The sequence below is a fragment of the Ranitomeya imitator genome, chromosome 3 (assembly GCF_032444005.1).
Source record: "Ranitomeya imitator isolate aRanImi1 chromosome 3, aRanImi1.pri, whole genome shotgun sequence".
Taxonomy (NCBI): domain Eukaryota; kingdom Metazoa; phylum Chordata; class Amphibia; order Anura; family Dendrobatidae; genus Ranitomeya; species Ranitomeya imitator.
In genome coordinates this window covers 695,432,091-695,441,084 of record NC_091284.1, presented here as the reverse complement: position 1 = coordinate 695,441,084, position 8,994 = coordinate 695,432,091, and positions in this window count along the sequence as shown.

The window sequence follows — 8,994 nt, the reverse complement described above, 5'->3', positions numbered from 1 at the left end:
TTCAGCACCGCCAGCTGTTCCCCTGCTGTGTAGTCGGCAACGTGTCCAGCACAAGCCACGCTGGCACAACAGAACAAAAGCTGCCACCAGTGCAGGCTTCGGCCTACACTTTGCTCCTCTCCTCCTCCTGCTGACCCTGGGCTCAAACAACGCCAGTTTCTGCCCGGACATGCTAGCTGCACAGAGAAAAACACCAGCCAATGTGTTAGTGGGGTTCAGCACCGCCTGCTGTTCCCCCGCTGTGTAGCCGGCATCGTGTCCAGCACAAGCCACGCTGGCACAACCGACCAAAAGCTGCCACCAGTGCAGGCTTCGGCCTACACTTTGCTCCTCTCCTCCTCCTCCTGCTGACCCTGGGCTCTAACACCGCTAGTTTTTGCCCGGACATGCAATCTGCACAGAGAAAAACACCAGTCAATGTGTCAGTGGGGTTCAGCAACGCCAGCTGTTCCCCTGCTGTGTAGCTTGCAACGTGACCTGCAAACGCCACGCAGGCACATGAACTGAAATTGAAGGGAGCCTGCCCCCCACCCACAGGTGTTTCTATGTATATCAGCCACCTTGTACAGCAGTACTGCTGCATTTGTACAAGGTGGCTGACTTTTTCTCCTTGCCCACGTGGAACTCAACACGTACAAAATGTGTCTCATTAGAGACCATTACAATGTCCCTGAGGTGTGACTTTCCTTTGTAATGACACGCAGCACCACCCTTGTTAGCGCTGCCCGTCTTTTGACATCATTGGTTAGCTGGCTGCGCCTGTGCATCTCCCCTGCTCGAAACAACGGCCCTCGGTGTCTTATTTTTTTGGACAGCGAGGGTGTGATTGATGGGCATGTGCAGTGCATATGTTTGCCTGTGTTCACTCATCTCCTTCCGCCTTCTTCAGACTGGGTGTCCTCATGGCCGCGGCAGGCGATAAGGGATCAGATGAGGCCGCCCAGTCTGAAGCAGGTGTAAGGACATGTGTGAGCGGCAAACATATTTAGTGCACCAGGGCACGAATCCCAGCACCGCAGTGTGATTTTTTAAAAACACACTGTGGGTCTGGGATTCATGTCCATCGCTAACCGCAACGGCCGACATGAAATGAGGTCAGAAGACAGGAAGCGCTCACAGCGCATGGCCAAGGGATCACAATAGCGCAGACTCCTGTACAGCAAATAACAACGCTCAGGAATCTGCGCCCAGTACCTAGGTGCAAATTTTGACACCTGTGCTGCGTCTCGTTAAAAAGACAAGTCACGCCTCCACAACTGTTTGACAGTATAATGGGCTAAATAGTGTACGTGTTTTAGTCAGCGTGTGCAAGGAGCAAAACAAATAGAGCAACCTTTTACTTGTGCAGCATTAATGCTGCACAAGGTGTGGCTCTTGTACCTTGCAACACCTGAGGGGGGGGGTTAAAGGTAACCTTTGAAATTGGTTCAACTAGGCTTCGGCCTACACTCTGCTCCTCTACTCCTCCTGCTGACCCTGGGCTCAAACACCGCTAGTTTTTGCCCGGAAATGCTAGCTGCACAGAGAAAAACACCAGCCAATGTGTTAGTGGGGTTCAGCACCGCCAGCTGTTCCCCTGCTGTGTAGTCGGCAACGTGTCCAGCACAAGCCACGCTGGCACAACAGAACAAAAGCTGCCACCAGTGCAGGCTTCGGCCTACACTTTGCTCCTCTCCTCCTCCTCCTGCTGACCCTGGGCTCTAACACCGCTAGTTTTTGCCCGGACATGCAATCTGCACAGAGAAAAACACCAGTCAATGTGTCAGTGGGGTTCAGCAACGCCAGCTGTTCCCCTGCTGTGTAGCTTGCAACGTGACCTGCAAACGCCACGCAGGCACATGAACTGAAATTGAAGGGAGCCTGCCCCCCACCCCCCCAGGTGTTTCTATGTATAACAGCCACCTTGTACAGCAGTACTGCTGCATTTGTACAAGGTGGCTGACTTTTTCTCCTTGCACACGTGGAACTCAACAAGTACAAAATGTGTCTCATTACAGACCATTACAATGTCCCTGAGGTGTGACTTTCCTTTTTAATGACACGCAGCACCCCCATTGTTAGCGCTGCCCGTCTCCTGACATCATTGGTTGGCTGGCTGTGCCTGTGCGTCCCCCCTGCCCGACACAACGCCCCCCGTTGTCTCATATATTTTGACTGCGAGGGTGTGATTGATGGGCACGAGCAGTGCATATGTTCCCCTGTTTTCACTCCCCTCCTTCCGCCTTCTTCTGACTGTGCGGCCTCATGGCCGCGGCATGCGATAAGGGATCAGCTGAGGCCGCCCAGTCTGAAGCAGGTGTAAGGACATGTGTGAGCGGCGAACATATTTACTGCACAAGGCCACGAATCCCAGCACCGCAGTGTGACTTTAGGAAAAGCCACTGTGGGTCTGGGATTTATGGCCATCGTTAACCGCACCGGCCAACATGAAATGAGGTCATGAGACGGCCTGCACTAACAGGGTATTGCCAAGGGATAACACAAGAGCGCAGTTTCCTGTACTGCAAATAACAACGGTAAGGAATCTGCGCACAGCACCTAGGTGTAAATTTGTACACCTGTGCTGCGTCTCCTTAAAAAGACTAGTAGTCACGCCTCCACTACTGTTTGACAGTATAATGGGCTAAATAGTGTACGTGTTTAATTCAGCGTGTGCAAGGAGCAAAATTAAATAGAGCAACCTTTGACTTGTGCATCATTAATGCTGTTCAAGGTGTGGCTCTTGTACCTTGCAACACCTGAGGGGGGGGTTAAAGGTAACCTTTGAAATTGGTTCAACTAGGCTTCGGCCTACACTCTGCTCCTCTACTCCTCCTGCTGACCCTGGGCTCAAACACCGCTAGTTTTTGCCCGGAAATGCTAGCTGCACAGAGAAAAACACCAGCCAATGTGTTAGTGGGGTTCAGCACCGCCAGCTGTTCCCCTGCTGTGTAGTCGGCAACGTGTCCAGCACAAGCCACGCTGGCACAACAGAACAAAAGCTGCCACCAGTGCAGGCTTCGGCCTACACTTTGCTCCTCTCCTCCTCCTGCTGACCCTGGGCTCAAACAACGCCAGTTTCTGCCCGGACATGCTAGCTGCACAGAGAAAAACACCAGCCAATGTGTTAGTGGGGTTCAGCACCGCCAGCTGTTCCCCTGCTGTGCAGCTTGCAACGTGACCTGCAAACGCCACGCAGGCACATGAACTGAAATTGAAGGGAGCCTGGCCCCCACCCCCAGGTGTTTCTATGTATAACAGCCACCTTGTACAGCAGTACTGCTGCATTTGTACAAGGTGGCTGATGTTTTCTCCTTGCCCACGTGGAACTCAACACGTACAAAATGTGTCTCTTTGAGACCATTCCACTGTCCCTGAGGTGTGACTTTCCTTTCTAATGATACGCAGCACCCCCCTTGGTAGCGCTTCCCGTCTTCTGACATCATTGGTTGGCTACTTGCGCCTGTTCGTCCGCCCTGCCTGAATAAAATGCTCCTCGTTGTCTTAATTATTTTGACTGCGAGGGTGTGATTGATGGGCACGAGCAGTGCATATCTTCGCCTGTCTTAACTCATCTCCTTCCGCCTTCTTCAGACTGTGCAGCCTCATGGCCGCGGCATGCGAGAAGGGATCAGCAGAGGCCGCCCAGTCTGAAGCAGGTGTAAGGACGTGTGTGAGCGGCCAAAATATTTACTGCTCAAGGCCACGAATCCCAGCACCGCAGTGTGGCTTTATGAAAAGACACTGTGGGTCTGGGATTTATGGCCATCGTTAACCGCACCGGCCAACATGAAATGAGGTCATAAGATGGGCAGCGCTAACAGGGCATTGCCAAGGGATAACACAAGAGCGCAGACTCCTGTACAGCAAATAACAACGCTCAGGAAGCTGCGCCAAGCACCAAGGCGTTATTTTGGACACCTGTGCTGCGTCTCATCAAAAAACCAAGTCACGCATCCACTACAGTTTGACTGTAGAATGGGGTAAATTGTGTATGTCTTTCATTCAGCGTGTGCAAGTAGACAAATTAATAGAGCAACCTTTCACTTGTGCAGCATTAATACTGCACAAGGTGTGTCTCTTGTACTTTGTAACACCTGAGGGGGGGGGTTAAAGGTTTCCTTTGAAATTGGTTCAACTAGGCTTCGGCCTACACTCTGCTCCTCTCCTCCTCCTCCTGCTTCAACACGGGCTCTAACATCGCTAGTTTTTGCCCGCAAGTGCTAGCTGCACAGAGAAAAACACACGCCATTGTGTTAGTGGGGTTCAGCAACGCCAGCTGTTCCCCCAGTGTGTAGCCGGCAAAGTGTCCTGCAAACGCAACGCAGACACAAAGCTGCCTCCAGTGCAGGCTTCGGCCTACACTCATCTCCCCCTGCTTACCCTTTGCTCCAACACCTCTAGTTGGGGCTCTAGGAAGACAATCTTTAATAGGCAAGGCAACGCATCCGGGTTCCAGCACCGCCAGCTGGTTCTCGGCAGTGTTGTTGTCACAGGTACTCCCTCGTGCCAAGCCTGGTTTCAGCACCGTCAGCTGTTTCCGGGTTGTGTCAACTTCACTGAGACGCCTATGCTTGCCCCGTCGTGGGGCGGTCGAGTTAGCCAACTCCAGGGTGCCTCCAGTTTAGGAGCTTCCTATGTGGGCTGCGTGAACTGGTAGTCAAGGCTGGTTCTGTAGTGCCAGTAGGCCCAGCTCCCCCTGTAGGACTGTTGGGGTTCGGTAACTGCGGCTGCCTCGCGGCCTAGCTGTTCTCTCCTCTCCTGTGGGCCTTGGGGTCCACCACCTGGTTCCAGCACCGTCAGCTGGTTCCGGGCCGAGCCTTTGGCTTAGGTGCCTCCTCCTGGGTATCCGAGTTCCGCCAACGCCAGGCGGTCCTTGGTAGTGCTTTTAAGCGCGGGCACCTACAGCTTAGCAACCGGGTTCCAGCACCGTCAGCTGGTCCTCGGTCGTGCCATTGGCTCTTGCACACTGGGGCAACGCATCCGGGTTCCAGCACCGCCAGCTGGTTCTCGGCAGTGTTCTTGTCACAGGTACTCCCTCGTGCCAAGCCTGGTTTCAGCACCGTCAGCTGTTTCCGGGTTGTGTCAACTTCACTGAGACGCCTATGCTTGCCCCGTCGTGGGGCGGTCGAGTTAGCCAACTCCAGGGTGCCTCCAGTTTAGGAGCTTCCTATGTGGGCTGCGTGAACTGGTAGTCAAGGCTGGTTCTGTAGTGCCAGTAGGCCCAGCTCCCCCTGTAGGACTGTTGGGGTTCGGTAACTGCGGCTGCCTCGCGGCCTAGCTGTTCTCTCCTCTCCTGTGGGCCTTGGGGTCCACCACCTGGTTCCAGCACCGTCAGCTGGTTCCGGGCCGAGCCTTTGGCTTAGGTGCCTCCTCCTGGGTATCCGAGTTCCGCCAACGCCAGGCGGTCCTTGGTAGTGCTTTTAAGCGCGGGCACCTACAGCTTAGCAACCGGGTTCCAGCACCGTCAGCTGGTCCTCGGTCGTGCCATTGGCTCTTGCACACTGGGGCAACGCATCCGGGTTCCAGCACCGCCAGCTGGTTCTCGGCAGTGTTGTTGTCACAGGTACTCCCTCGTGCCAAGCCTGGTTTCAGCACCGTCAGCTGTTTCCGTGTTGTGTCAACTTCACTGAGACGCCTATGCTTGCCCCGTCGTGGGGCGGTCGAGTTAGCCAACTCCAGGGTGCCTCCAGTTTAGGAGCTTCCTATGTGGGCTGCGTGAACTGGTAGTCAAGGCTGGTTCTGTAGTGCCAGTAGGCCCAGCTCCCCCTGTAGGACTGTTGGGGTTCGGTAACTGCGGCTGCCTCGCGGCCTAGCTGTTCTCTCCTCTCCTGTGGGCCTTGGGGTCCACCACCTGGTTCCAGCACCGTCAGCTGGTTCTGGGCCGAGCCTTTGGCTTAGGTGCCTCCTCCTGGGTATCCGAGTTCCGCCAACGCCAGGCGGTCCTTGGTAGTGCTTTTAAGCGCGGGCACCTACAGCTTAGCAACCGGGTTCCAGCACCGTCAGCTGGTCCTCGGTCGTGCCATTGGCTCTTGCACACTGGGGCAACGCATCCGGGTTCCAGCACCGCCAGCTGGTTCTCGGCAGTGTTGTTGTCACAGGTACTCCCTCGTGCCAAGCCTGGTTTCAGCACCGTCAGCTGTTTCCGTGTTGTGTCAACTTCACTGAGACGCCTATGCTTGCCCCGTCGTGGGGCGGTCGAGTTAGCCAACTCCAGGGTGCCTCCAGTTTAGGAGCTTCCTATGTGGGCTGCGTGAACTGGTAGTCAAGGCTGGTTCTGTAGTGCCAGTAGGCCCAGCTCCCCCTGTAGGACTGTTGGGGTTCGGTAACTGCGGCTGCCTCGCGGCCTAGCTGTTCTCTCCTCTCCTGTGGGCCTTGGGGTCCACCACCTGGTTCCAGCACCGTCAGCTGGTTCCGGGCCGAGCCTTTGGCTTAGGTGCCTCCTCCTGGGTATCCGAGTTCCGCCAACGCCAGGCGGTCCTTGGTAGTGCTTTTAAGCGCGGGCACCTACAGCTTAGCAACCGGGTTCCAGCACCGTCAGCTGGTCCTCGGTCGTGCCATTGGCTCTTGCACACTGGGGCAACGCATCCGGGTTCCAGCACCGCCAGCTGGTTCTCGGCAGTGTTGTTGTCACAGGTACTCCCTCGTGCCAAGCCTGGTTTCAGCACCGTCAGCTGTTTCCGGGTTGTGTCAACTTCACTGAGACGCCTATGCTTGCCCCGTCGTGGGGCGGTCGAGTTAGCCAACTCCAGGGTGCCTCCAGTTTAGGAGCTTCCTATGTGGGCTGCGTGAACTGGTAGTCAAGGCTGGTTCTGTAGTGCCAGTAGGCCCAGCTCCCCCTGTAGGACTGTTGGGGTTCGGTAACTGCGGCTGCCTCGCGGCCTAGCTGTTCTCTCCTCTCCTGTGGGCCTTGGGGTCCACCACCTGGTTCCAGCACCGTCAGCTGGTTCCGGGCCGAGCCTTTGGCTTAGGTGCCTCCTCCTGGGTATCCGAGTTCCGCCAACGCCAGGCGGTCCTTGGTAGTGCTTTTAAGCGCGGGCACCTACAGCTTAGCAACCGGGTTCCAGCACCGTCAGCTGGTCCTCGGTCGTGCCATTGGCTCTTGCACACTGGGGCAACGCATCCGGGTTCCAGCACCGCCAGCTGGTTCTCGGCAGTGTTGTTGTCACAGGTACTCCCTCGTGCCAAGCCTGGTTTCAGCACCGTCAGCTGTTTCCGGGTTGTGTCAACTTCACTGAGACGCCTATGCTTGCCCCGTCGTGGGGCGGTCGAGTTAGCCAACTCCAGGGTGCCTCCAGTTTAGGAGCTTCCTATGTGGGCTGCGTGAACTGGTAGTCAAGGCTGGTTCTGTAGTGCCAGTAGGCCCAGCTCCCCCTGTAGGACTGTTGGGGTTCGGTAACTGCGGCTGCCTCGCGGCCTAGCTGTTCTCTCCTCTCCTGTGGGCCTTGGGGTCCACCACCTGGTTCCAGCACCGTCAGCTGGTTCCGGGCCGAGCCTTTGGCTTAGGTGCCTCCTCCTGGGTATCCGAGTTCCGCCAACGCCAGGCGGTCCTTGGTAGTGCTTTTAAGCGCGGGCACCTACAGCTTAGCAACCGGGTTCCAGCACCGTCAGCTGGTCCTCGGTCGTGCCATTGGCTCTTGCACACTGGGGCAACGCATCCGGGTTCCAGCACCGCCAGCTGGTTCTCAGCAGTGTTCTTGTCACAGGTACTCCCTCGTGCCAAGCCTGGTTTCAGCACCGTCAGCTGTTTCCGGGTTGTGTCAACTTCACTGAGACGCCTATGCTTGCCCCGTCGTGGGGCGGTCGAGTTAGCCAACTCCAGGGTGCCTCCAGTTTAGGAGCTTCCTATGTGGGCTGCGTGAACTGGTAGTCAAGGCTGGTTCTGTAGTGCCAGTAGGCCCAGCTCCCCCTGTAGGACTGTTGGGGTTCGGTAACTGCGGCTGCCTCGCGGCCTAGCTGTTCTCTCCTCTCCTGTGGGCCTTGGGGTCCACCACCTGGTTCCAGCACCGTCAGCTGGTTCCGGGCCGAGCCTTTGGCTTAGGTGCCTCCTCCTGGGTATCCGAGTTCCGCCAACGCCAGGCGGTCCTTGGTAGTGCTTTTAAGCGCGGGCACCTACAGCTTAGCAACCGGGTTCCAGCACCGTCAGCTGGTCCTCGGTCGTGCCATTGGCTCTTGCACACTGGGGCAACGCATCCGGGTTCCAGCACCGCCAGCTGGTTCTCGGCAGTGTTGTTGTCACAGGTACTCCCTCGTGCCAAGCCTGGTTTCAGCACCGTCAGCTGTTTCCGGGTTGTGTCAACTTCACTGAGACGCCTATGCTTGCCCCGTCGTGGGGCGGTCGAGTTAGCCAACTCCAGGGTGCCTCCAGTTTAGGAGCTTCCTATGTGGGCTGCGTGAACTGGTAGTCAAGGCTGGTTCTGTAGTGCCAGTAGGCCCAGCTCCCCCTGTAGGACTGTTGGGGTTCGGTAACTGCGGCTGCCTCGCGGCCTAGCTGTTCTCTCCTCTCCTGTGGGCCTTGGGGTCCACCACCTGGTTCCAGCACCGTCAGCTGGTTCCGGGCCGAGCCTTTGGCTTAGGTGCCTCCTCCTGGGTATCCGAGTTCCGCCAACGCCAGGCGGTCCTTGGTAGTGCTTTTAAGCGCGGGCACCTACAGCTTAGCAACCGGGTTCCAGCACCGTCAGCTGGTCCTCGGTCGTGCCATTGGCTCTTGCACACTGGGGCAACGCATCCGGGTTCCAGCACCGCCAGCTGGTTCTCGGCAGTGTTGTTGTCACAGGTACTCCCTCGTGCCAAGCCTGGTTTCAGCACCGTCAGCTGTTTCCGGGTTGTGTCAACTTCACTGAGACGCCTATGCTTGCCCCGTCGTGGGGCGGTCGAGTTAGCCAACTCCAGGGTGCCTCCAGTTTAGGAGCTTCCTATGTGGGCTGCGTGAACTGGTAGTCAAGGCTGGTTCTGTAGTGCCAGTAGGCCCAGCTCCCCCTGTAGGACTGTTGGGGTTCGGTAACTGCGGCTGCC